Raw genomic sequence first — 8,384 nt, 5'->3', positions numbered from 1 at the left:
GGGGTGGGGGAGGTGGGGGAGGTGGTGGGGGAGAAGGTGGGGGAGGTGGGGGAGGTGGTGGGGGAGGTGGGGGAGGTGCTGGGGGAGGTGGGGGAGGACCTAAGGAAACCCTGCAGGAATTAGAGCAGAGCATTGGAATTTGACTGGGTTTTCTTCACAGAGGAAGGTGGGGAATCCTATTAGTTCATCACTAAAATGCTTTTGGGAATTCTGGAAATAGAGCTTAAGCAGTGGGCTTTTTACCGGGAAATCTGCTGTAGGTCAGAGAAGGTGGACAGTTGCACAGCTGAAATCAGAGTGGGGATGTCATCCTGGAGCAAGGCGAGCCAAACCCAATCCCCTGCAGGAAGCCGAAGCGGACCAAACACACTCCTGCTTCCCTTGCCTGCCGTTCCCGTGACCTCTGACCCCATCCTGTATACCATAGATGAGGCATGTTAAATTTGTGGATGTTATTAGCTTTTAAGATTGTTATGTTGACTTAATAGTTTCTGAATTTATAAACAAAGCAAAACAAACCTACCAAATATAGAGAATTAGTTATTAAGTAAAATTGTCAGGAGAGAACCAAGCCCCAGTTTTGGATGGAGCAAACGGAAACAACCCACTTCCAATGCAAAGGGTAACATGCCAGTGCTTGGTGCTCAGGGTTCCCAAATCGGCGAAGCAGCAGGGTAATGGCGAGGCGGGTCAGATTTCATGCGACATGATCATCGGGTTCTTCCAACGAGAATCACAAATTAATAAAATACTGCAGTTTTGGTTTTCGGGTTAGAAAGAGGCTGGGGAGTTGACTGACTTGCTCTTATCAGCAGCAGACGGGCCACTGCTGTCCGTGGCTCCGTGGCTCTGGGCGGTCATCGTTTTGAAACTGTGCAGGGTGGCTGTGCGGTGACCCCTGGTTGGGGGTCCCCACCTGGTTATCTTATATTTACCTTATGCACCAGGCATTCCTGCAGGCGAGGAACCGCGTGACAGGGTCGCTCGTGTAAATTAAAGTGTTGGTGTGTAAAACACAGGATGGGCATTTTCTTGGTTTGGCTTCTGTGTCTTGTATTGTGTAGACTTGCCTTTTCTAGACCAGCTGTGCCTTTAAGACTGCATCCAAGCTCCTGCTCTGTTCAAGGGCCGAAGGGCCGGGGTTGTGCCCGCCAGCCAGGGCTGCATTTAGCTGTTTTGTGAGGCCCAGCAAATCGGAGAATGTGACCGAGAACAAATGCTCTTCTCCCCTCTGCAGAGATGAACAGAGTTCTGCTGCCGCCAAGGGAATTTATAATAGATATTTATAGAAATAAATGAGCCGTCCAGTGATTCATGTGCTTCAAATCAATCACTGAGCACAAAGCTCCCTGATTCGAAATGCCTGGGAGGCCTCAGGCGGCCGCGGCGGCTCCTTGAAGAGCCTGCAGCTGAAGGTTTTGTGGCCGAGAGAGGCTCATCGCTGCATTATTAACTCGGGCGAAGCGTTTGTTCAAGCAAAAGGGGAATAAGCACTCTAATCATCCGGAAAACTAATTAACTTCTTTTTTTCAAAAGCCTTATCAGATTTCTCCTGTGCAGCTTTCCTTGAATTCCTCAGGACTGAAGGGCTGGAGACATTGCCGAGTGGTTATCGAAATAGAGTAAGCAGTCAAAAATGTCTTTGAAGCTGGGGCGCCTTTGTAGCCCTGAAAAGCAGCAGTCCCGGGGTCTTCAATGTGGACTTGAACTCTGGGTCTCCCCTAGCTGTGAACTTGGGCAAGTTATTTGTTACCTTCACATTGCAGCTTCCCTTCCGCCTCCGTGAAGCCGAGCCCAGGACTGGCTTGTGGGTTGTGGAGGTGAGCGACCGCACAGCCCCGGGCTCGCAGAGCTGTGCCCGGGCCACCCCAGCGCCCGTGCGGGAGTGAGGATGCACGCATGAGGTGGCTGGGGCGGCCCAGCGGAAGCCTGTGACCCCACCACTTCAAGGACACTGCATTCTCTGTGCACTGACCCCATGGGGCTTGGGGGTCATGAGTTTGGACAGAGCCCGTCTGGGTCCTAGAAGCTCAGAGCACTCACTGCACACATGGAACCCTGCCTTGGAGATCAAACCATGTTCTGGGGTGAGCCTGGCCAAGCAAGAGCTTTAGCAAAGGCTAGAAGCCCGGAAAGGAGAAGACAACCCTCTTTGTTTACCTGCGGACCAGTCAGGCGGGCCAGACCCACTGTCACCTTCAGCCTGAAAGGTGCCGTCCTGTCTTTAATCTCTGAGGTAGGTTTAATCTTCCAAATACATCAGCCCGGCGCCCCCATCCCTTTCTTCTCGATGGCTCCCCATGAAGCTCATTTTAGAATTGCTCTGTCTTCCACCAAGATAATTCACCTATCCCCACCACACCCCCGGATGACAGAATGGCAACGTTCAACCCGTTTATGAGTAAAAAAGTCTGTGGAAAGAGCACCATTACACGGGGAATTGTGAGGAGCAGCAAGAGAATTCTGTGCTCAGATGTTTCATCCCCACTATGAAAAGCCATTTATATTCCCTTTCTTATAGCGTTTTAAAATTAATTTAGAGTACGTTTAGAATCAAAGGAGCAACGTTCCAGTTGAACACCATCCTGAGAAATTTAATATGCTTCAAAAACTGTAAATATAGACCCAAGTAACAGGATAAAAGAACACAGGCAAAAACAATTCTAGGAAAGAGGGGAGTAGAGGCTCCTGCTAACGTGAAGAGAGGCAGACACAGTCTTCAATCCTAGTGATATTTATAGCAAAGCCTGTCAAATGTCAACCTTTGAAAATCAATTCCAATCTTTAAAAAGTGTAAGAAGAAACACTATGTGCACATAAAACAAGATAACAAAAGGACAGTGTCTCAAAAGACTTCTTGACTTCTAAAGTAATTTATCCATCTACTTACAATGGTTAAATGACATTTTCCTGAAATATATGAGTTTTCAAAGCCTAATTGGAGTTTCTTTCTGTTGATCTGATGTCAGAGCAATAAATCATTTTGATCTCAAAAAGGAAATGTGAATATCAGTTTATAAATTAATTGTAATTTGAAAGATTGTTCATGAGTTTCAGTCAATCAGGCATGAGAAGATCTGAGTAGCTGGGTTGGGTGCCGATAACCACATTAATCATAAGGCTTCCAATTTAGACAGCTTGAATGCATTTTTCCTACAATGTCAAATATGACATGAAAGAATAGAAAAGGACTTCATAGCTAGCTTATATCAGGGCGAAGGGAGACAGACCTGCCCTCCTCTTGTGGGGAGCAGCCTGCTCACAGGGGGCCAAGGGACCCCACGGAGACAGGCAGAAGCTGTGGGCCGCGGCATCCCGTACAGCCCTGCCTCGGACCAGGGCCCGTTTTACGGAAAAGATGAGACGGTGGTGCATGACCATGGAATGTATGGTCTCATCACAATCTCCCACCACCCAGGGCCCTGGACCAGTGTAAACCGTGGACTTCAGTTAATAACAGTGTGTCCATACTGTTCATGAGTTGTCACAGATATACCACGCTGATGCAAGATATTAATAGAAGGAGACACTGTGTGCCAGGGATGGTGCCTATGTGGGACTTTCGGTGCTCTCTACTCAATATTTTTATAAATCTAAAACGGTAGTACAAAACATGAAGTGTACCTGTTAATTTTTAAAAACTCAAATGATGAGGGAATGTCAAAGGGAGACAGGAGCCAAGGGAAAGCATTGTGACCGGTCAAGGCTGGAGCAATGTGAGCAAGAAAGGTAGTGTGGGACTGTAACCCAAAGCGTAAAATCCATACCCATGAGCACATACTGACTGAAGTAAACTTAAATAAGTGGGGGAGAACACACAAATCTTGCATGTAGAACAATTTCATATAGTTCACGTAGATGCATCATACTGAGGGATGTGGAGCGTGGACATGAAGAGAAAAAGAGGGACTTTGCACGGGAGAAACTGGACCAACACGACCTCAGGCTCGCAGTCAAGGTCAACACCAACAGTGAGGAGTCAGGTGGACAGAATGCAAGCACGCAGCTTTGAGACTCGGAAACTAGAATTGTACCTGACATCTGCGGACCCAGGGCACTTAGACTCAATGTACTTTGTGAGATATTTTGGCTTAAATATACCATCTTCATATGTCTTCTCTTGTCCCCCTCCTGTTCTATGTTCATATTTATTTCTTTTTGTGGATGAAAATTTTTATTCTATATTCTATTCTTTTTCAGTTTGGTAATCATCAATATATTCTTTATTTAGTGATTACTAGGTCCTTTATTAAATCTGATTTATGAAAGTCTGATCTAAATTAGTACTCTTGCCTCTGCAGGACATTTTGAAGACAGAACACTTTAAAGATTTATTTATTAATTTATTTGAGAGAGAGAGAGAGAGAGAGAGAGAGAGGAGGGAGAACAAGTGGGGAAGGGGCAGAGGGAGAAGCAGGCTCCCCGCTGAGCAGGGAGCCCGACGCGAGGCTCCATCCCAGGACCCTGGGACCATGACCTGAGCCGAAGGCAGCCGCTTCACCGACTGAGCCACCCAGGCGGCCTGGGGAATGCTTTAATTACATCTACTGCCTGGTTTATTTGGAAGGTCATGTTTGTTTGTTTGTTTCTCCAGGGCACCCTTTCATTCCTTCATTTGGATTATTTGAATCCTGTGGAATTCCATTTTAATTTATTTGCTAATGAGAATATCTGTTCTAATTGCTTCAGGCAATCAAGGATTTCAAGGCCATTCTCTGCGTACAGAGGGGAGGTTCTACCCTCTGCTTTAGAAGGTCCAACTGGGGGCGCCTGAGTGGCTCCCTGCTCGGCGGGGAGTCTGCTTCTCCCTCTGACCCTCTTCCCTCTCGTGCTCTCTATCTCTCATTCTCTCCCTCTCAAATAAATAAAATCTTAAAAAAAAAAAAAAAAGGAAGGTCCAACTGACTTGCAGTTCTACATTTACTCTAATGTCTCTGTCCCAAATCTCAGGGCCCCTCTTTTTCTCAATTAATGACCTGCCCTTAATAGAAGAGTCTTGGCAGGACTGCGTGTCCAACTTACGTGATAATTTACAACTGGAACAATTAAGTTTGGAGTCTGGTCCTCAGTTCTGACTACTTTTGCAAGTCCAAGAACAAGAGATTCCTTCAGTAGAGCGTGTGACTCTTGATCTTGGGGTTGTGAGTTCGAGCTCTATGTTGGGTGTGGAGATTACTTAAAGATAAATAAAAAAATCTTAAAAAAAGAGGGGCGCCTGGGTGGCTCAGTTGATTGGACATCCAACTGTTGGTTTCTGCTTGGGTCATGATCTCAGGGTTGTGAGATCAAGCCCCACTTTGGGCTCTGTGCTCAGAGCAGAGTCTGCCTGAGACTCTCACCTTCTCCCTCTGCCCCTCCCCCCACTCCAGCACTCTCCCTCCCTCTCTCTTAATAAATAAAATCTTAAAAAAAGAAAGGAATAAGCGCTTCCTCTTAGGGCTGCTACTGGAGCTCCCTGGCTCTCTGACTACACATTAAGCTATACTCAGGCGTTCCAGACACACTCCCGTCCAGGCCGCCCACACTACCATCTTGGTATCATCACTGCTGCCAAAAGCTAGCTGACTACAGCAGCTCCTTGATTTCCCAGAGTCTTGCTTTCAGCCAGCGCTCTGTCAGGAGCAGCTACATGAATAATATAAACCCATTTTGTTGCTTCAACATGAATGGATTTCACCTTCAAAAAGATCCCAACAGAGGTGCCTGGGTGGCTCAGTCAGCTGGGCGTCTGACTCTTGATTTTGGCTCAGGTCATGATCTTGGGGTCGTGAGATCAAGCCCCGTTGTCTGTGCTCAGCGTGGAGTCTGCTTGAGATTCTCTCTCTCTCTCTCCATCTGCCCCTTCCCCTGCACACTTTCTCTCTCTCCAATAAATGAAGAAATAAATCTTAAAAAAAATCCCAACTTATCTGAGCTCAGACATGTGAGCAACCTAACCCTGGAATCCCAGTGGAGGATCTCTTCCCTGGGATCATTCCTAGTAGCAAGAACTATAGAGTGAGGACAAGTCTGCAAAACAGAAACCACTCCAGCAATTTCAGCACAGGGGACCCAATACAGGGACTAGTTACATGGGGTTGGAGGAGGAGGTGAGGCACTCAGAGTAGCAAGTGCGGAAAGTGGCTACTTTTCATAGGGCTGAGGAGACAGTAAGAAGAGCTGATGTTACTGTATCCCCTGTTCTGGAATCTTCCAGCGGGAGTGAGCTCTGTGAGGAGAGTTGCTCAGGGGAGGTTGGAACATAAAGGAGGAGTAGGCTGGTAGCTGGTGTTGTTATAGAGGCTATCCAGCTGCTGGCATGGACAAGCGACGGCAGAGGCTCTAGGGTGAGACCTTTGGTCGTCTCCTTCTGACCTCCGGTTCCCTAGCAGGGAATCCTTTGGCTGAACCCACCAGGAGGCCAGCTGTCCCGGGAGCTGGCATGTCCACAGTGTTCTCTAGGATGTAGGGCAGATCAGGGAAGGGCAGGCAGTGGCTCTGAGAGCACACAGGGGAGCCTCAGCCTGTCGGGTGTGCAGCCACCCTTGAACCCTCCAGGCAAGCAGCCCCAGTTGGTTAGGGAGCTCCCCTCCAGTCTTGTCCTTAGTGACCCCATGGCCTTTTAGTCCTATTCAGTTTTTAAAAAGTTCTGTCCAGGTCAATTCGAAGCTTTCATGTCAGATCCAGTCTGAAGCTCGTGGCTTTTCCCCACCCCTGTGCAGCCAGGCCTCACCAGCCTGAGGCGCCTGACGACGGGAGAAGGTGACGTTTGTCCTTCTCTCTTCCTCCACCTCCCACTGCTCATTCTAACTCCCTGAACTGGAGTCCGGACAGGGGGTTCAGGACAGAGGTTAAACATCTTTGGTTAACTCTGCACATGGCCACTCTTGCTGTCAGGGGTCCTCACTGTCAGCCCCGAATGGCCATCGATGCCTTCTCTGTGTGGGCATCCCAGGCCAATCCTCTGGGGGACACACACATGACTTTCCCCGAGGGCTCCACGCAGGGGGTCTGACCTCTGCAGTTTCCTGGCAGGACAGGTCCTGATGTCCCTGAAATTGCCTCAGGACCTCCAGAACCCCTCCCCCCATTCTCTGTGGTCAACTGCCCAGCTGTGGATGGACCTTCAGGATGCGGGTGCTTGGCTATGTCCTATTAATCCTGAAGCGGCATCTGCCTCCCATTTTCTGTGGCTTTCTTTAAAATGTAGGGTCCTCAGTTTGGTGTCCCAGTTGTCAATTCTTGGGACATCCTGTTATGTGCCCACTGATTGTGTTTCCATTTTCAAATTGGAAAAAGGCCCATTCCTGTAAATTTCAGTGGCGGGGATGATTGTCAGCACCCCCCAGCACATGTCTGCTCTGCTGGGCCCGGAGTTCTCTAGTGTCCTTCCCTCTCTGTGCCTGGTCTGGGTGTTTGCGGCATTGCTGTCAGGACTGTGACCGGGTTCTGTTACCTCCGAACCCAGCAGGTGCAGCAGGACCGCTGGGAGGGTGGACAGCTAGCACCTCACCCCGCCCTATGACCCTGCACTTCTGCTCTGGGTGTGAGGTGCTGGCCTTCCAATGGCCTCACTCACGCTCTAGTCTGGCCCTTGCCTTGTGACTCTTCTGGTTTTCCTATTCCTAGAATTCCAATGGTAGAAGATGGTGTTAAATGTACGGCCAGGCCAATAGGGTTCCTTTAGGGCCTTGGCCCTTCTTGGGTGGACTCGGGTCAAGGTGTCACCTCCAGCGGGAAGCCTCAGGTGGTCAGGTTTGTAAGGCTTGCTGTTCTCCTCCCGCCCGGGAAGGGAGGGGCTCGACTCTTCTCTTCCGCTCAGCTCACTAGCTTGTTGGAAGTTGCCTGTGTTTCTTGGGGTAGTTCAGGCCATCTGAGGATATAAACCCTTTTAATCTCAATTCGAAATTTTCAGGAAAGAAACAGGTTGGTCCAGAGTGGAGGACATGTTGCCCTGGGGCTGACTGTTGAAGCTCCTGGCTGCCAGATCTCTGACCGGTGGGTTTGTGGGTTGGGTCCCTGTTCGGAGTGCCCGTGGCTCCTCCCTGCACCTGCTGTGAGCTTCCATAAGTGAGTTTAAAATGCCTTGTGTAACTGTCTGTCGATTTACCTTTTGCTCTCCCTAGGGCTTCCCCGGCCCTCCCGGTCCTCATCTGCCTGACGGGGTCTTCTGGTGACTAGTTTCCCGGGACCGGGGGAGAAGGGTCTGGGCTTAGGTGGCGGGCAGCCACAGAATGCTCTAAGGAAAACCGAGAGAGTGTAGCAGGTGTCAGTGTCAGCCACGTGTTCAAATCATAAAACCTTGTACCCCTTTTACGCAGACTTCTTTCACCAAAAGTGTAACCAGTAACATTAAAAAAAAAAAGGACTATAAAGGTGCTCTTGGCACCGACCCAACCACGGGC

This window comes from Callorhinus ursinus, unplaced genomic scaffold (assembly GCF_003265705.2).
Source record: "Callorhinus ursinus isolate GAN/ISIS: 27379988/994484 unplaced genomic scaffold, GSC_fseal_2.0 scaffold79, whole genome shotgun sequence".
Lineage (NCBI taxonomy): Eukaryota > Metazoa > Chordata > Mammalia > Carnivora > Otariidae > Callorhinus > Callorhinus ursinus.
This window is presented reverse-complemented; position numbering follows the sequence as displayed.